A 10,823-nucleotide genomic window follows, 5' to 3' on the forward strand; every position below is an offset into this window, starting at 1 on the left:
ATGAGATCAAGTCCTCTGCAGGGACATGAATGAAGCTAGAAGCCATCATCCTCAGCAAATTAACACAGGAACAGAAAATCAAACAGTGCATGTTCTCACTCATAAGTGGGAGCTGATCAATGAGAACACATTTTAATAACATTACATCCTCTGAAGATGGTCTCTGTTTCTCTTAACAAGGGATATTTATACTTTGTAATTTTTCTCACTAAAGAATTGTGGCTTCTCCTGTCTGTGCCAGTTTAGGGTACAGGTTGACTACTTCACCTTGAAATTACCTACTCCATGTCCACACGTCATTGGTCCCTCCTGTGAACTGTTTGTTCACAGATTCTTACCATCTGTGGGTCATTCGAGGGGAGGTGATCTCACATAGTTCTGCACCAGGCAGAACAACGAGTTCAGTTGTTGAACTGAAAGAATTACTGAAACAATGTGTGTGTCTGGTATTTCAAAAAATAAATAGGGGCCAGTTGAATGTGATAAAGTCAGTAACATCTTAAGATGATAAGATGTCAGTAACATCTTAGATGACCAAGAATAATCCTGTGGGCCCTAAGACCGTATCACAATATGGAGTATGTCAGCAAAAATCTCACCCATCAGACAACAGCAAATTTAACATTTGAGCCAGAGCTCTTGATGTGTGAAAGCACACGACCAGCAGGAGGCAAAAACATTGGGGAGACGGCTTTGCTGCATATCTGTGGGTTTCAGTCTCCAGTGAGACACTCAGACCCTACATTTCCTCTGTTACCAATGCTGTTTTTATTGTACAGCACATTTCCACATATGTTTCATTCTATTTTTTGAATTCTGTACTTCATTGTTCTGTCAGTGTAGTTATGAATCAACATCACACTTTCAATTTCTAAGTATTTACAATACCTGAAAGGAAAAGTTATTTTTTATATTCAGACTTTTATGGGTATTTTTGTTGATTCTTCGTTGCAATAAATTTTCTTATCTCCAGAGCACAGATAGTAGCTATATTGGAGTCAAGCTCAATTTATGAATTGATTCAAGAATCACTGACCTCTTCATACTGTTAAATATACTTTTGTAAAATTGTGGTTTCATTATTTTTTATTTGTCCAAACCCATTTCCTGTTTTATACGTTTTTATAGCAATTCTGATTTGGCTAAATTTTTAAAATATACTATGCTGTAGAATCCCTGACAGTGTCTTTTTACATCTATGATCATGAACACATGGCATTCTCATTAACTCTATAAATGCAGTTAACAGTATTAGTGGATTTCCTAATGCTGAATCTCACTTCTCCTACCATGAAGGATGTCTGGTCATGCTATAATATCCTAATATGTTGATACAAAGGCTTCTCATATTTTTAACTTTTACTTTTATATCCATATGTCCTATTTGTCTGTAGTATTCTGTGTGTCTCAATCCAGTTAATGGTCTTATTTATCACCCTTACATATCCTTCCAACATTTTGGGGGGAATGTTTAACTGCTTTATAACTCTTATACAGGTTAAGTGACATTTGATTATTGTTTATTGAACTTTTTTTTTTTTTTTTGGGATGGAGTCTCTCTCTGTCCCCCAGGCTGAAGTGCAATGGCATGATCTCAGCTCACTGCAACCTCTGCCTCCCAGGTTGAAGCTATTCTGTTGCCTCAGTCTCCAGAGTAGCTGGGATTACAGGTGCATGCCACCACGCCCGGCTAATTTTTGTATTTTTAGTAGAGATGGGGTTTCACCATGTTGACCAAGCTGGTCTCAAACCCCTGACCTCATGTGATCTGCCCACCTTGGCCTCCCAAAGTGCCGGGAATACAGGCATCAGCCACCACGCCCAGCCTACTAAACTCCTTTATACTGGAACTTATTTGTATATGAGAGCTCTCTGTTGATAAATTCTTTATTATTTCTATTATTTCATTAACATTTACCCCATTGAGATAGACATTCTAAATGATGGACCACCCAACTGGTACTGTGTTCACAATATTGTCAATCACAGTAAAAGTAGGTATTCTTTTAGAAAATCAAGGCTGAAAACAAAAACAAAAACAAAACAAAAACCAAAACAAAACCACACACACAAGAAAACAAAATAAAACTTACACTGACCCTCTCCATCCATTAGTGGCATCAACACAGAAATATAACCAAATGGACCAAATGAGGGAACCAGATAATCAGACCAAAATTATGTAGAGTAAACACGTATTTCAGAAACACACCAAAGACACCCAGATTGAGAAGCCTGGATAGTCACGTGCAAAGGACTAAAGTAAGACCCTTATGTTGCACAAGACACAAACATCAACACAAAATAAACTGAACACCTAAGTCTAATCCTGAAACCAAGAAAGCTCTCAGGAAAAAACACAGGGTGAGTGTCTATTTTGGGGAAACTTGAATCTGTGAACACAAATTGCAAAAAGAAAAAATTAGGGAGAATATACCCATAAACAATACAATGGCTTCACCATCTCTCTTTTCTATTTCCCAATGGGACACAGAAATCACTGCTAACCAAAGCAAATGTAAACATGTTAGACAAAGGACAACTTTAAAATTGCTAAACAAGGAGAAAACAACGAACCCAAAGAAAAGGCATCCTACATATTGGGATAAAATTATGGAAAATCATGTATCTGAAAGGAACTGTTATCTAACAAACACAAGAAACTAAAGCTAATAAGTGGGCAAAAAGATAAAACAACTAAAACCTATATTTATCCAAACAATCTGCTACTGGCATAAAACTAGAAAGGCTTCCCAAAGGACAGAATGAGGGAGTCCCATATGCCACCCAAATGTATATACAGTGAACACATTTTTCAAAAGAACACAAAAAGACACAATGAGAAAAGGAACGCCTCTTCAATAAACAATTTTAAGCAAACTGGATAACCACACAAAAGAGTGAAATAGGACGAAAATCAATGTAAATTACATTAAAGACCTAAACTCAATCTGGAAACCACTTACTTCTCTTAGGAAACATAGGGTGAGAGTATATTTTAGAAGACTAATCTAGGCACACACGTTGCTAAATGTAAAATACAAAAATAAAAAGAAGAAAAATAGAAGAAAAAACCCATAGACAGTGCCAGGGTGTGACAATCTTTCTTTTTTTTTTTTTTTGAGATGGAGTTTCACTCCTGTTGCCCAAGATGGAGTGCAATGGTGTGATCTTGGCTCACTGCAACCTCCGCCTCCCAGTTTCGGGTGAGTCTCCTGCCTCAGCCTTTTGAGTAGCTGGGATTACAGGGATGTGCCACCATGCCTGGCTAATTTTTTGTATTTTTAGTACAGACGGGGTTTCTTCATGTTGGTCAGGCTGGTCTTGAACTCCCGACCTCAGGTGATCCACCCGCCTCAGCCTACCAAAGTGCTGGCATTACAGGCGTGAGCCACCGTGTGCGGCCTATTCACTGTTTTTAGTTGCACACAAAAGTCACCACTAGCATATAAACGTGGTACTATGGAAAACATTGGATCTTATGTAGGGAAAAGAAAACAACGAACCAGAAGAGAAGGCAACTCACAGACTGAAAGAAAACTATGGAAAATCCTGTCTTTGAAAGGGGTCATTATAAAATACGTGCAAGAAACTAACACTACCATGTGGGGGGAAAATAAAAACAGAAGCAAAAACAAACACCCAAGCTAAGTTTGGACCAAGGACCTGAATAGACATGTCTGAAAAGTAGACGTGAAACTGACTCACAGGTAAAAGAAAAGTTTCTCAAAAGCTCTAATCCTCACGAGAATGTGAAGGAAAACCACACTGAGATACCACTTCCACTCTCATAGAATGAATGTTACCTAAAACAAAAATAAAAGTTTGAAAAGGAAACAACTGGTATAGACTTGCAGAAGGGGAAACTCTTCTAATACACGATTGGTAGGAATGTCAATTTGTACACACATTAGGAAAAACAGCCAGAAGTTCCTCAAAGTAAAAACGCCATTTCATCTAGCCATCCCGCCATTGGTTATACATTTACAGCCAACGAAATTCCTGTGTGGAAGAGATACCTGCCTTGCCCTGTGTACTGTGGTACTCACAATAGCTAAGACAGGAAATACACCTACCTGTTCATTCATTGATGAAGGGATGAGGAAACTGCAATATACATCCAGAATGGAATATTCTTCAACCACAGAAATGAGTGAAATCTAGTCATTTGCAGCCATGTGGAAAAACCTGGGGGACATCATGTTAAAGGAAATGAGCCAGGCAGGGAAAGGCATATACTGCATAATCTCATGCACGTGGAATCTAAAACACTTCACCTCATAGAAGTAGAAAGTTCGACAGTGGTTACCAGAGGCTGAGGAGAAGAAGGGGCCTGGGCAGGGATTGGTAATGGGTACAAAGTTACACTTAGAAAACTGAGATCAATCCTGCACTTCTCTTCTATAGCAGGCTGACTAAGGTTAATATTGTAGTAAATTTTCCAAATAGCTGGAAAGGATTCTGAATATCTTCTCCACAGACAAATAATACCTAGAGGACAGACTTCATAGATGCTAAATATTGTGATTTAATCAATATGCTAGGTGTACCTATATCAAAATGGTCCCTGCATCCTCTAGTTATATACATATACTCTAGGGCAATTTCTTTTCTTTTCTTTTTTTTTAAAGGATGCCAACGATGCTAAAATTCACATGGAACCATGAAACGCCCTGAATTTCGAAAGCAATCCTGGAAATACAAAGTACGTGAGATGCATCACTGTCCTCCATTTGAAATAACATTGAAAAGCTAGTTATCTAAACAACAGATGACTGGCATTAACCGAGAAATCCAGACCAACAGATAGAATGAGGGAGCTCAATCACAAACCAAATTCCTAGGTAGTGTACACATTTTGTAAAAGAACACTAAAAGACATGACAAAGAAGGGGAATCGGTTTAATAATTTGTTTTGAAAATTGGATATCCCTATGTAAAATAATAAAATAGGACCCCATTATGTAAAAGGCATAACAATCAACTCAAAATGAATTAGAGACTCATAAACAAAACTTGAAAGAATCAAGCTCCTCCCATGAGAAGACATAAGGTGTGGGGATATTTAGGCCAGCAGGGATCTGTGCTTACAGTGTGCCAAAACAAAACAAAAACACAGGGGAAAACTCATGGGTGATGGATTAATTTGGTCATGATTTTGTTTTTCTTCATCAGTCACCTACATCACAGGGAATCAAGAAAACAGACACACGTGGGATTGCATCACCCTCTAGAGTTTGTGCCCAAGGAGATTAAAAAAAAAAAAAAAAAAAAAAATCCATGAAAAAAATAAAAAAAAAATTCTGAAGTTTACAAGAAAGGTTTTGGCAAACATACATCTGATAAAAGGTTGTCTTCAAAATGTCTAAGCAACTAACAGTACTTACTAGCAAAAACACAAAAGAGAAACTAATAACCAAACAAAATGGGGCAAAAGAACCTGAACAGACATTTCCGCAGAGAAGACATAACATTGAAAACAAGTTTTAAAACCTTGGATAACATCACAAATCATGAGAAAGATGTAAATCAAAACAATACACATATCATCTCACTACAATTCAAACAGATGTTATCAAAGTGATAAAATATATCAAGAGACACAAATGCTGGTGTAAATTTCCAGAGAGGAACTCTTTTGGTAAGAATGTTAATTAGTATACAGACTACAAAAATCAGTGGGAGATTCCTCCAAAAATTAAACCTACAACTACCACTTCATATAACAATTTTACTACTAAGTATACCTTCGGTGCAAAAGAAATCAGTCCATGCAAGAGATATCTGCCATCCTATGCAAACTGCAGCACTATTTACAACTGTCAAGATAAAGAATAAACTTACCTGCCCATCCACACATGAAGGGATAAAGTAACTGTGGTGGATGTCTACAAATAGAATAGTATTCAGCCAGAAAAACAGAATGAAATTTCATCATTTGGAGCCATACTGTTGAACCTGGAAGACATCATGGTAAATGATCTAAACCAGGCAGAGAAAGAAAAACACTGCCGCATCTCACTCATGTAGAATCCGAAATAAAACGCTTTATTGCATGTATCTAGAGAGCACAACAGTGGTTATCAGAGGTTGGAGGGAAGAGGGGGCACGGACAGAGATCAGAAATAGGTACAAAATTACACTTAGATGAGAGGAATGAATTGTTCTTCTGTTCCACAGCACAGTGACCAGAGGTTAACACAACATCACACCTTTTTCACAAAATCTGGAAAAAAAGATTCCAAATGTTTTCACCACAAAGAAATTAACAACTGTTTGTGATAATGGAGACGCTTGTAAATGCAAGATTCCAAATGTTCTCACCACACTCTATACGTATACAAATGTGCCCTAATTATGGATCTTTACATTGTAAAACAATTTACAGAAATAAATACATAGTGCTAAAAATCACAGGGAACCACAAAAACAATAACTATCTAAAGGAATCCTGAGAAATACAATCGAAGTGAGAACCCACAATTCTCGTATCAAATTAAACGGCCAAGTTGTAATTATGCAGCAGATACATGGTACTTGCATAAAAACGAATACCTAGAACTATGGACAAAACAGGGAGGACAAAAACATGATCAGCACAAATATGGACACAGTCATCTGACTTTGATAAAGAACACTACAACGTGGAAAGCAGAGTCTGCTCAATGAATACCTTTAAGAAAAATTATATCCGGATTCAGAGGCGAGAAATAGGACCCTTATTTTACACGATGTACGAAAATCAACCTCCCCACCCACAAACCGAAGGCCAAAACAAAATACCATAAACTACAAAATGTTTTTAACTAAAACACAGGTTGAGCATATACTTTGGGTCACTTGAATCTCTGCTAACCTTTGCAAAGAGGAAAAGAAACAAACACTCTGGAAGAAAAACCTCATTGACAATTAAATGCTTTGCTACTGACACATGTTTTCTAATATGGGTGACCACGATTACATGCATGAAATGCAAAAACAAACAAACAAACAAAAAACCTTGTGGAACTACATCAATCTGAAAAGTTTCTGCATAGCAACGAAAACTACTTTCCAAATAAAAAAGCATCCTATAGATTAGGCAAAAATTTCAGGCAATCATGTAATTCATGAGGAGTTGTCAACTAACGTGTACACAAAAAACACTACAAAGTAGAAAAAAAATCCAATCTAATATTTCTCAAAGAACCTGAACAGACAATTCTGCACAGATATAAAATGGAACAACAGATAAGAGATAAGGTCCTCAAAATTAACTATTTATTAGAATACTGTAATTCAAAACCACATGTATATAATCTCACACTTATGGAATATTCCTAGAAAAAATTTTAAAAATAAGAGGAGCTGGAAGTGGTGGCTCACGCCTGTAATCCCAGCACTTTGGGAGGCCGAGGCCAGCGGATCACCTTAGGTCAGGAGTTTCAGACCAGCCTGACTAATATCGTGAAACCCTGTCTCTACTAAAAATAAAATACAAAAATTAGCCGGGCGTGGTGGCGGGCGCCTGTAGTCCCAGTTACACAGGAGGCTGAAAGGAGAATTGTTTGAAACCGGAGGCAGGGGTTGCAGTGAGGCAAGATGGCGCCACTGCACTCCAGCCTGGGAAGCAGAGTGAGACTCTGTCTCAAAAAAACAAAAACAAAAACAAATTGGAATGGGGTGTGGTTTTGGAGAAAGCGTAACTCATACACTGTATGTGAAAATGAAAATTAGGTTACACACCATGGAAAACAGCTAAATAGCTGGAGACTCCTCGAAGAATTGAAACTACAGCTGTCCCCTGCTCTAGCGAGGTCTCTTTCTAAAGATCCTGAGGCATCAAAAATCACCCTAGACTCCAGCTCGGAGGCCCGTGGGGCTCGGAGGGACCCGGGTCCAGCGCTTCACCGCCGGCTCTGGACCAGGGCGTTCCCATAGGCTGGACGCGGGTGGCACAGGGGCACAGCCTTCCCGGCCGGGGTGCAGACGCTGCAGCGGCCAGGATCCCACAACCGCCCCCGCGCTGACGACTCGGGCCCAGATGCCCACGAATAAGTCAGGGCCCGACAGCAGGGAGCGGCCGGGAAGGAGCAGGGAGACCCAGAGGGTTCCCAGTGGGGTTCATCCCCCGTCACTTACCGCCAAGACCTGCCTCTTCCTCCACCAACACACGGAAGCCACCACAGTTTCTGCGAGGATCCCTCTGACCTCGCCGCCGCCGCCGCTGCTGCCCGGGCCTCGCACGAAGCTCAGTCTCGGCTTCCGTAGGGGCCTGCACGCTGGCAGCGTCCCTCGCGCCAGGCTGAAGCACCGCCCCCTCTTAAAGGGGCCGCGGTTGGGACTGGCCAAAAGCTGTTTCGGGTTGCACAGGCTGAACCTCTGCCCAGCCCCAGGGGTGAACGAAAGGCCCCCAGTCTCTCATCATCCTGGGATCTATGGCCCTAGAGGTCGCAGGAGCCCTTCCTGTGACCCTAGCCCCTAGATCGGCTCCCTTTGCCTGGGGAGCGCCCGGGACCTGCCCCTGCCCCTGCCCTCTCGACCTCAGCTTCACCATCCGCAAAGGAAGCGGCCTGGCTGGAGCTCTGGGGTCCCTCAAGCTCGGCGCCTCTGGATCCAGGGTGGGCTCCCCTGCCCCTCTGCAGAGGGGGCCCAAGAACCACGGAAAGCTGGGGGTTGGAGGGACAGTCCCAAGGGCAGCAGGGCCTCCTGGGCCTCATTGTCCGCGTTCGTCCTGTGGGAGCCCTGGGGCCTCGCTAGGTCCCAGACACCTGCGGCCTCACCAGGGCTGCCTGGGTCACCGGGCTCCCCAGGAGGCAGGCAGGGGCCCTGGGGTCCAGCGCTGCCCCGACCTCAATTCCATTCTGCGTCAGCACTCGCGAGGGGGTCCTGCGGACTGGACCCAGACCTACCCATTCCCGGGGAGAGGGACCCGCATCCGTCTCTGTGACACCCATGGAAGGGGCCGTGCTGACCTCTCCTGGGTATATGGGGGCGAGGTGGGGGAATCCCGGCCACCTCTTGAAGCTCGCTGAGCCTCCCACCCCAGCGGGCGCGCAGGAGCAAAGGAAAGGACGGAGAGCCCATACATTTTCAAACTTCCATTTCCGTTTTTTCTTTTTTTTCCCCCCTCCAAAATGAAAGACGTGTGTAGCTTCATCGCCTGCACATCATCCATTCCTCAGGGCCGCAGTGCGGATCCATCCCGCTGGTTGCCTCTAGGGTTCTGGGCGCCCGGTGGTCCGCCTGCAGCCCGGGGCCTGCTCAGGTGAGGTCTGCGGCCGCCACAGCGCTGAGGTCCAGCCTGGCCGCGGCGCACGGGCCGCTGGGGTGCTGGCTGCTAGGCTCTGGGGAGGTGGAGGGGGAGGTTGCCCCAGGCCCTGGCTGCAGAACTCTTGATGTCATGCCTGGCACCCTCCATCCACCGCCTCGGGGCAGCACTCCAGAGCCCCAGCCGGGGCAAGAAGTCGATCACTTCGTTCTTCATTCGTTGGAAAAATTGAAAAGCACATTATAATCCCTGGAACAGCTACGTCAGAGATAGAGCAAAAAATTCAAATAGGATTGTAAATACCACATTGAAATAAGTTTATTTAAAAAATGGTAGTCAATGGAAAAACAGGATCAGAAGACAGAAGAGAGAGAGAAAACAAGTTATCTGACTGCAACGGAATTAGAAACTAACAGCAGTAAGACGTATTGGACATCTGAAAATATGTGAAAATTTAACAACCCACCTCTAAATCATTGGATCAAAAAAAAAAAATCACAAGATAAATTGGAAAATATTCTGAGCTGCACTCTGGTCTGGGTAACAGACTGAGACCCTGTTTCTAAGAAAACAAAACAAAACAAACTTCAAAAAGCTATAAAATTCAATGCCAAACTTTCCCCTTTACCCAAACTCTCCATGGCTCTCCTTTGCCCTCTGAGTAAAGCCCGTGCTTCTCACAGTAGGCTCCAGGACCGAGGTGGCCTGCGCAGTGCACTCCCTATCCCCATCTCCTCCTCTCATGCTGTCCAGCCACACAGACTCTTTGTGCTTCCACATGCCAAGCTCCTGATCATCTCTGGGCCTTTGCCACTGTAGTTCCCGCTCCGAGGACCAGTCTTGCCCTAGACCTTCCCATTCCTGCCTCTTCCTGGCTTGGCTGCCTCTTTCTGGTGCTTCAGGTCTCAGCTCAAATGTCACCTTTTCAGAGAAGACTTCCTTGAAATCTCTGCCTAACACAGCCTGTATGAAGGTCAACACTGTTCTCTTTTTAGACTTACGTTTTGACATAAAGAAGTTTCATAAAAATGACTTGGGCAGCTATCATCTATTTAAAATGTCTGACTTTGTTGAAATAATTTGGGCTTTCCTGTTACTTTGAGTTTTGATAAAACAACTGTAAAGCCATCTGCCTTATTTTTAAAAAATTGAGATTGATGTATACTTTCTGTTATTACTTTTTTTTTTTTTTTTTTTTTCAGATGAGGTCTCATTCTGTCTCCCAGGCTGGAACACAGTTGCTCATAGCTCATTGCAGCCTCAAATTACCTTGCCTTTGTAACAGTAGGTCCTCAGTCACCTTTGTCATCTATGGATGTTGATTTACTTAAGCTTTCTAATTATTTGGAGGTCAGCTTAGCTCAGTGGTTAGCACAAGTTGCTAATAAATGCTCAAGTATGAGGGTGCCAAAGAAAGGGGTAGGAAAGTGCAAGACTCTTAGCTTCAAATGCCCAGTCCCCAACTCATCTGCTTAGGCCCCTACCTAGCCTCTGCATCTAAGCCAAACTAGGTGCCTTCTCCCCTTAGATGCCCTCTTGGATTTCTCCTGTCGTGTCTTCCCTGCTCTATCCT

General features: G+C 42.5%; 1 long non-coding RNA gene across 1 annotated transcript; it reads right to left on the reverse strand.

Moving 5' to 3' along the window:
• Window positions 1–3,782: 3,782 nt before the first annotated feature.
• Window positions 3,783–8,220, reverse strand: LOC113219949. The gene is made up of 3 exons (XR_003306952.1): window positions 8,122–8,220; window positions 5,845–5,958; window positions 3,783–4,188 (listed from the first exon to the last, which is right to left on the reverse strand). It is a non-coding gene; the product is annotated as an uncharacterized LOC113219949 (long non-coding RNA).
• Between the last annotated feature and the right edge of the window lie 2,603 nt (window positions 8,221–10,823).

The sequence above is a fragment of the Piliocolobus tephrosceles genome, unplaced genomic scaffold (genome assembly GCF_002776525.5).
Source record: "Piliocolobus tephrosceles isolate RC106 unplaced genomic scaffold, ASM277652v3 unscaffolded_119, whole genome shotgun sequence".
Taxonomy (NCBI): Eukaryota; Metazoa; Chordata; class Mammalia; order Primates; family Cercopithecidae; genus Piliocolobus; species Piliocolobus tephrosceles.